Consider the following 8619-nt stretch of genomic DNA (forward strand, 5'->3'; position numbering starts at 1 on the left):
CTGGGAACTCTACCTGAATCTGCTCTTCTAGCAGTACATGGACACATGAAATTACAGCATGTGTCTAACCAGGACAGTTGAGAAAAAGTCTGTTAAATTTAAGTGTGTGCTACTATGTCAGAAAGACCACAAAATGTGTTATTTGAAAGGATTCAGTGTGGAGGCTTTTTAAGACAATCTTGGCACTTATGTCACATTTAAATGCTTGGATTTTACAACATGTTGTTTATAAGTCATTCCAAGAGGTTAATTACACTGTATGAAGAGATTAATTAACTCTACAAGAGCCACTGCCCCTGGCAGTGGAAATGGGAACCAATTCTGCTGGCTGGGAGGGATCCACACTGCATCTGTGGGTCCAGGCGCTCAGCTCCTGGGAGGTATGAGCACGCCAAAGGCCATGCCTGTTGCCTATGGGACAGCTCTGCTGTGTCACAATGCTTCAAACTGACCAGTGTCATGATGACCCGATTCCCAGCTTTCCCATTCAACCTCCTTTCACTCCAGTTTTACTTTTAAGGCCTTTGTCAAATACGAAAAAACACTCCCCCTTGCCAAGTCAATCACTGGCCAGAAGTCCTCTTTTAAATCGAACTGCAGGCTTTCCAGTGTTCATGGCCATTCTGGAAGAGCAGAGCCTAAGTGCAAGTGGCTGGGGACATGCCTCCCCCTCCAGAGCAGATTTTATTTCAGCACACCTGAAAAATAAGGTGATAATACCAAGGTGTCAAGCTAGGTTGTGTTCTGGAGGGGGACAAGTGAGATACCTCTGGCAAACCTGAAACTGGACCTGAAACTCCCACAATTCCAAGCTCGCCCCTCCATGCCCAAAAACTTTCCCCAAGCCCAAAACACATGATGTTTTGGCACCCCAACATGAGCATTTATACTATGGTGCTGCAGCGAGGTCTGGGGCTTGCAATGTACCATGCTGCTGACCCATACAGCCCTTCACCTGGTGGAAAAGTTGGCCTGGCCCCTGGGAGTGATCATATATGTACTCAGAGAGGTCTTTTTTTTTTTTGCTAATATAAAAATCCCCTCTCTGCTAAGAGACAGGATTCTGACTACAAAGCATTGTGTGCAGGCAGCAAGCACAGCATGTTCTTGGACAGCAATGTGCAGGTACATGGCTCTGCCCTAAGAAGAGTAATTCAGATTTAGGATTTACCTTGGCATTTTTCAGTGCCACCTCAAACACAGATTAACCCCAAGCCTTAGGTTTCCAGCTATATTTTTTGGAAGGAAAACTGCTTAAGAATATATTTTTTTAATTTTCTTTTCTCTTTTTATTTCTTTTCTTCTTCTTTCTTTGTCTTTTTTTTTTTTTCTCTTACTTCTTCTTCTAATCATGATCTGCTTTACCGGTGCTGTTATAGAGTCAGTACAGCAGTTCAGCTTCTCTGGATAAATAACCATCCTAGGTGTGTCTAGTTTAGAAACCATCTGATACATTTCAACGGTGATGCGGCAGATCCCAGTTCATGGAAATAAAGAGATTTAATGCAGGTGGAAGGCTTGTCTGCTTTTTGCTAGTGCACAGGAGCAGAGGAATGAGCAGTAGGGTGGGAGCCATGTAAGCTCACGTGGTGTTGAGCTCAGAGGGGAAGGTTTCTGTCCCCCCCATCAGACCAGAAGGATGGCAGGGGCAGAAGGGGTGTCTGGGTCCCACAAAGAACCTCTCCCAGACACAGCCAGCACCCAGCCACAGGTATAACCTGCCTCCTGTTACCACAGTCCATCTGCACACTCGCCTGTCCTGCCCAGGCTGCCCTGGACCGAGAGGGATCCAATCACAGCCCTTTCTGTATTGTGAGACCTGATTGTGATGTGACACTTGTGTCCTGTGCTGGAGGAGAGGGTCCTGGGACACCTGCCTGCCTTGGGCTTTCCTCCAACACAGTAATCTGCTGACTTCCCATCTCCTCTCCAATGCTGTCTCACAGATCAATTCCACCCATCATGGGCATCTCTTTGTTTTCTGTGGGCTGGAGAAATATTCAAACAGGAGAAAAAACAAGGGAAAAAATTACAAGTCAATTTTTTTCCCATAGAGCGGTGGAGTGGGAAGAAAATTTCAAACAGGAATTTTTCTCCTTCAGAAAAATATGCCACTTACAGAGTGTATTTTTTCATATGAGCATGGAACACAATTTCTTGGGAGGAGCCACTGTGCATCGACAGGCATGAATGGTGGGACAATGCCATGCTTGTTGCAGAGTCTGTACATTCAGCTGGGACCTGGGAGATGCCTCCACTGCTGACCCAGGAGAGATCTAGGAGAAGCTGCACTGCCATGACTGCATTCACCTCCTGAAAAGTGCTTGCAGTGGCTTGGTGTGACATACTGAAAACTGACATTAGTGGCATATCCACCTAGATGCAAAAGCCATGGAGAGATTTTTTCCCCTGTGTGGTTGTGCTGACATCCCATCAGGCAGCCCAGGAGGGTGACTAAAAAGGTGCTGTTTGCTTTTCCTGCTTCTCATCACAGGGCAGAACCCAAGGTGAGAGAAACTCTTGCTGTGTGCTGATGTGATGTGGCACTTAATAAATAAACACACTGTCCAGAGGCAGTGAGTGTCTGGGCAGAAGGTGTTACCTCTATCTGCAGCTTTCATTCTACCATGGAACAGAGGAAACCCTCCTCAGCTCTTTGCTTTCTCTTATGCCAATATTTTGCAGTCCCTCCAGGTGCACCCAAGCTTCTGACTGTGAACATGGTTCACATTTTTTCCCTGTTGGCTTCTGGCAAAGCCAGCCCAGAGAATAAAAGGAGCTGGTGTGGCAGGGTTATTATAACTGCTGTGCTTTGAGCTCCCTCTTCCCTTTGGGTGCCTAGTGGCCCTGAAGCTTTGATGTGCAGGTTTTGTTGTGTGGGAAGCCAGGCCACCCCTGTTGTTCTTCCCATGCAATGTTCAGGCCCTTCCAAAATGCTTGTTGTGGTCTTCACCCAGCCAAAGCACTGGTGGGCTCTCTGGGTACTTTTCCGGTTTTCATCAGCCTCTTTGAAGCTTACGGCCCATTGTTAGATCGGTTGGAGATCGGACAGACTGTCTCTTCCTATCCCTGTGCTTTGTGCAGGTTTCACCAGGCAAAAAGCACCTGCAGAAGCCAATGCCTCTACTCTCCCCAAAGGGTGCTTCAGCCAGCGGAGGAGAGGTGTTGCACGGATTTCACATTGGAGGTGTGGTGACAATAGGCAGAAGAGCCTTGTGAACATGGGAGAGCTTTAACCAGAGAATCCTGTCCCCAGCTACGGTGTGTTTCTTCTAAGCCAGAGATACTTTGTGCCTTTTTATTTAATCCTGCAAGTGCACTGATGTCCTCTACTCACGCTCTGTAGCACTAGCATTCCCAAAATACCTTGCCCTGGGATTGCTCAAAGCTGAGAGCTGTGTTTGTTCCTGGCTTGTTAGGAGGGCCTTCCTGGGCTGTTTTAGTTGGATTAGAATTTCCAGATAGTGAGTCATGCAATGAGCATGAACCCTGCTAAGATCATACATGGGAAGTGAGAAGAGTTCCCTTAATGTAGCCAGTGATTGCCCCATCACAGTCTGTTGGCAGTGGAGCAAGACAAGCTGCATGTCCCTGAACTGCTTCAACCCTTCTCAGCTGATTTTCTAAGTTCTGATGAAGTTTCTTGTTAAGCTCCATCTCCCTGAGTCACGTGAGTTTGTGTCCAGCCAAACTTTCAAGAGAAGCATGAATTTTTCTGGACCTAAAGCCAGTTTGGGGATGGGAAGAACAGAACTGTCCTGCATCCAATGTGGATGAAGAGTGTCTGGAGGGGAGAGGTCCCAGTGCTTTTTTCCTTGCCCAGATGGAAATGCCCTTTCTTCCAAGCATACCTGGTCCTTCAGACTGGCCACAGGGACACCACAGTGCATGGTAAAGGATTTGTTAATTTCCTTCCCTTCGACTCTGGAAGGTGTTTTGATTAGCATAATCATTGTGTTCCCAAATTAGCTTGTGCTCCTGCTTTGCCCTTAGGCTGGCTTTTCCTGTTACAAGCCTGCTCTGGCACAGTGATACAGTTTTCCACTGCAGTATCGCAGCTTACATCTGTATGGATCCAGCCACACTCAGTCTTCCAGCTGCCCTTCCTGACTGACCTTCGGCTGATGCTGAGTCCTGTGCCTGGCAAAGCTGCATGGAAAGTACAAACACCCCAAGCTTTGTTGTGAGGCTTGGGGGACCATGGCATGTGCTGGACCAAGATTAGCAGCAAACAGGACAATAGTGCATCTTGCTCCCTGACATCGTGGCAGAGTCTATATTAACTTCTGGCATGGGCTGAGGTGCACAGCTCTGATATCTCAAGCCATCCTAGCTAAACAGGTCTTAGTCCATCTTGCACATCCTCTGCTAGTCACTCACCTGCTTCTGTTTTCCTCATGCCAGGAATCACTCTCAACTGAAACAATGCAAAAAAGTTCTGGGAAAGAATTAACATGAGAATGTGAAATACTTTCCAAGTGTCAACAGGATAGACACACAAGCACACAGAGTGATTAATCAGGGGCACCTGATTTCATGGCTCCTGAGTGCTATGGAGAGCAAGAGCTGCTTGCAGAGTAGGCAGGCAACTGAGTAGCTGAAGTTATGCGTTGGCACGTCTCCTTGGTGTCAAGCCTTATCCACACAAGATATATCTGGGGGTCTGAAATCAGATGGTTAACACTCCTACACTGCTGGCTGAGCCACAGGAGGTGGGGTACCTTCACAACCCTCCCTCTGTTTAAATTTTCACACAGAACAGGTTTAAGTTCTGCTTAAAACATCTTCAAAGAGGGATAGAGGAACTGATGAAGCATACAGATATTTGACCTTGCCCCATTCCAAAGCTCATGTCATCATGGCTTGAGATTACCCAGAGCAATCTTCCACCAGATATCAGATGGACTTACATAGTGGGAGCCCAGTTATGGCCAGGAGGGCAGAAGAAAGATGCCCCAAGAACTTGATGTTCTTGATGAGGCCAGTGGGCAATGTGGGAAGTAGCTGGAGCTGGGGAGAAAAGAAAGAGGTTTCCTTCTCAAACCCTTCATCAGATAATTTAACTCCAAGCTCCTTACCAATGCCATCTACTTCTGTAAATAGTTCAATCATCAGTGGGCCCAAAGATGAAGTCATTGAACTTTTGGCTTCTGGTGGCTGCCCGGCTAGTGCTCCTCCTGCCAGCCTTTAGTGCATCTCATGAAGCAGAGCTGTAGGGATGGGAGAACAGCAGAATAGGAATCTAAGGTGTGAACACCATGACTTTCCTGGAAAAGTGTTATTTTACAAACACCCAGGGCAAAGCCCAGCTGCTGAGACACAGGGATTTAGTGCCTGCTGGGAACTGGGCTGTCCCACTGGTCCCTGGCTTCTAGCCCACTGAAGTGGGGGTATCCTGCAGGTCCTGGTTCATATTTCATATTCAGGTTGTAATTTCCAATCCCACATGGAGGTAGGTGGAACGGGGGCTTAGGGGAGGCTGAGCAGGAGGTGTACTGCTCCTGAAGCAAATACAGCTGTGGCATGGTGCGTTTTCTAATCCAAGCCTCAGCCATGCCATCGCAGAAACATGAGCAAGGAAGGAGAGGAACAATCTAGAAACTCTTGCACTGTGCTCTGCTGCAGCATCCACTTCTAATTTCCATCACTAGAGCAGGGCTGCTACTTATTAAACCCAGACAAGCGAGTGCTTGGCAAGGCACGCAGGCCAGGAGGGACCACCAGGGAGCCAAGGGGAGGCGAGACATGCTGATTTCTGCTTTTATGAAAAAGGAGAGGCTGCTTCCAGAGTCTTCAAAGGGATTGAGTGTGGATGTGGGGCCGCTTGGAGGATCGGCCTGGCTGGCAGACAACACAGCATTATGTCCATAGCGCAGGCAGCAGCCACATCTGGAGCAAAGGACTGCTCTGCTCTTATTCCTACCAGTTTTTGGTGTATTCCTGTAGCAGTAAGTATTCCATGGTGGGAGTGAAGGGGGCAGGCACCTCCACACCTCCACAAGGGTTCAGGATCAAAATGCACCACCAGGCCCAGGCAGAGATGACTACTCTCCTAGAAGAAAGCACAAGCCATGCCTGTCTGTCTGCTCAGCTGCAGCCTGGATGCAGATCTCATGGGAAATGGGATGAAGCATTTGATTGGCTCCCCCCAGGTAGGATTTCATGGTCATCTCTGCACAACTGAGCCTGGACCTTCAGAAGGAGCTGGGCTGCAAGGGACCTCAGGGAGCCCTGCAGACCTTGTGGCAGCATTTGTTTGACTGCTGTGCAGAGCTAAAAATACTCCAGCTATGGTTATGAATTTAGGATAACTAATACATCCAGTGAAAGATTTGGAACTGTTCCAGGGCTAAACAACAGCTTTTTGTGGATGCAAAAATAACTAGGAACTGAAAAACTTAAGCTGGAGCAGGTAATTTTCAAACTGAACTAAAAAAAGACTTTCTAGCGGTGAAGATGACCATGAAAAATTGCCAGGACTTTGATTGTTTTAACAACAGCATACACAGACCTCTGGATTTGGGCTGGATACTGCCTCTGGGCAGGAGTTGGGAAAATTAGTATTTAGGGAGAATGCCTTAGTTATGAAGTAAAAGCAAATTACACTGATAATATGTTATCCCAGTGGCCTGGATCAACAGCATAGTGCAAGAATCAGACAGAAACACCATGATGGGAGGTATACACTTGATATCTTAAAAATTGGGGTGAAAGACACAAGAATAGACCAACTGAGGATGCTGGGAGGACTGCTGTGGTGTGAGTCAGCTTCCAGCCATGTAGGGGTTAGCTGGTAAGCAGAGGGCAAGCAAGGGTTTCATACATCTGTCTACAGACCCGAAACACAGCTAAGGAAGGAGCAGAGGGAGCTGTCCTCTGAGAACATCTGTGCCATGGTGGCAGAGGACACCCAGGATCACATTCCAGCTCTGTCTGCCTGGGGTTTCACCCCATGCTGTGCATTTCCCCATACATATGTCCCTTGCTCTATCCTTGCTCTTGTTCTATGCTGAAACAGACACTCAATTATTCATTTGGATGGAGATTGTAAGAGTGAGCCCAGCTCCCCATGCCCCGGGTGCTTGGCTGGGGCAGTGCCTGCCAGTCCCTGCCCCAGCAAAAAATGAAGTAGATGGTACTTTGCTAAGAGAGCTCAAAAGAGCCCAGTCCCATGTCTCTCATGTCCAGCAGGCATGAGAAAACAGCCCTAGCCCCCAAGGATGCTCATGGCAAGGTGGGTGGCTGGGAAGGGTGCCTGGCTGTAGCCAGGGAAACAGAGGTCTGCGGTGCTTAGGACTTCAGTGCTGTTCAGCCCCTGCATTCCTCCTTCAAAGTGCTTTGGTTTGGAGAAGGTCCTTGGTGAGTTTAATGATCTGATAATCCCAGGTGGACTGGGGCAGAGCTGGATCCCAAACCTTTGTGCCTTTGCCTGGAGGCGCCATAGCCATCATGGGTCTTCCCACCCTAGGTCCAGGCCGAAGTGGTGAGCCCTGCCCTGCCCTGTCTGCTTTGCCTACAGCCTGTTGAAAAGCTTGTAGAAAACCCAAAAGAGCCTCCAAGTTCTCATTAGTGCTGAGAAGTATTTGTGCCTGTTTCAGGTTCCTCTGCAGAAGCCATATTACCATAATTAGTTGAAATGTTTCTCCATTAGCACATTTTTCCTCTTCTTCCATCACATCAGCCTGCATGAAACAGTAAGTTATTCTCCCCTCGCCATTGTGTCAAGATGTACCAGGCTGTGGGCAGGACCTGCTGCCCTCCCCAGCCTGGCCTCAATAGCATGGCTTGTTCTCTGTGCAAGGGGCAAGGATCTAGTGGCAGCTGATGTAAATCCCAGGAACACTGCTGACAGCAGCCTCAGTTGCCACCCCCTGAGAAGGTCTGGCCACTGAAATACAATAATGTGCAGCATCTCCTGAGGACGCCCTTCTCCAATGGTTCAGCCTAATGGTTGGTTCTGATGTGAAGGGAGCCCCTTCTAACCCTTACTTTTCTGGAGCATCCAAATCACTTCCAGAGAGCTAACTCCCTCCGGTGCGAACAGGCACATGGGTAATAAACCTTGCATTTCTTCTACCCCGCCATGGGAGGTCACAGCCAGACCAGGAGGCACACAGAGGGCATGTACCGAGAGTTCAGCCACCATACGGGGTGGCACTGGCTGTCGGGGGCACGGTTTTCTCCCTGTCCTGGGACCCACAAGCTGGTGGATGATGGACCAGTCCCAGCGCTGTTTACCCACACAGCATTTGCAAACCTTGAAAAAAGGCTCCTGCCGGGAGCAGCCATCTTTCGGGTCCAATCTGCTTCATGGTGCCCACACCCAGCCCTTGAGGAGGGTCCCAGCGTGGAGCAGCACCCCCAATCCTTCCTGAGAAGTCCTCGAATTCCCCAACCATCCTCTTCCCGCTATGCCTCAGGGATGACGCTGACATCCTCAGCAAAGGCCGGCGGGCAGCCACCGCCTGCGCAGGCCGATCCCTGGCAGCTCAGCCCGGGGGCAAAGGTCCGCGGGGCTCCCCGGGCCCGGGGCGCTCGGTGTCCCCTCCCCAGCCCACCTCCCCCCGACGCCCGCTCCAACCGTACAGCTCCGCGGCGGGCAGCGGCGAGGGAGAGACG

At 49.3% G+C, this 8619-nt stretch overlaps 1 long non-coding RNA gene across 2 annotated transcripts; it reads right to left on the bottom strand.

Annotated features, from left to right (window-relative positions):
- Window positions 1-111: 111 nt before the first annotated feature.
- On the bottom strand, window positions 112-8462 carry LOC108507407. 2 transcript variants are annotated; one of them, XR_001878111.1, is made up of 4 exons: window positions 8258-8462; window positions 5079-5210; window positions 4381-4438; window positions 112-698 (listed from the first exon to the last, which is right to left on the bottom strand). It is a non-coding gene; the product is annotated as an uncharacterized LOC108507407 (long non-coding RNA). The 2 variants fall into 2 exon arrangements; XR_001878112.1 differs by lacking the exon at window positions 4381-4438.
- Between the last annotated feature and the right edge of the window lie 157 nt (window positions 8463-8619).

The sequence above is a fragment of the Lepidothrix coronata genome, unplaced genomic scaffold (genome assembly GCF_001604755.1).
Source record: "Lepidothrix coronata isolate B3197 unplaced genomic scaffold, Lepidothrix_coronata-1.0 Scaffold255, whole genome shotgun sequence".
Lineage (NCBI taxonomy): Eukaryota > Metazoa > Chordata > Aves > Passeriformes > Pipridae > Lepidothrix > Lepidothrix coronata.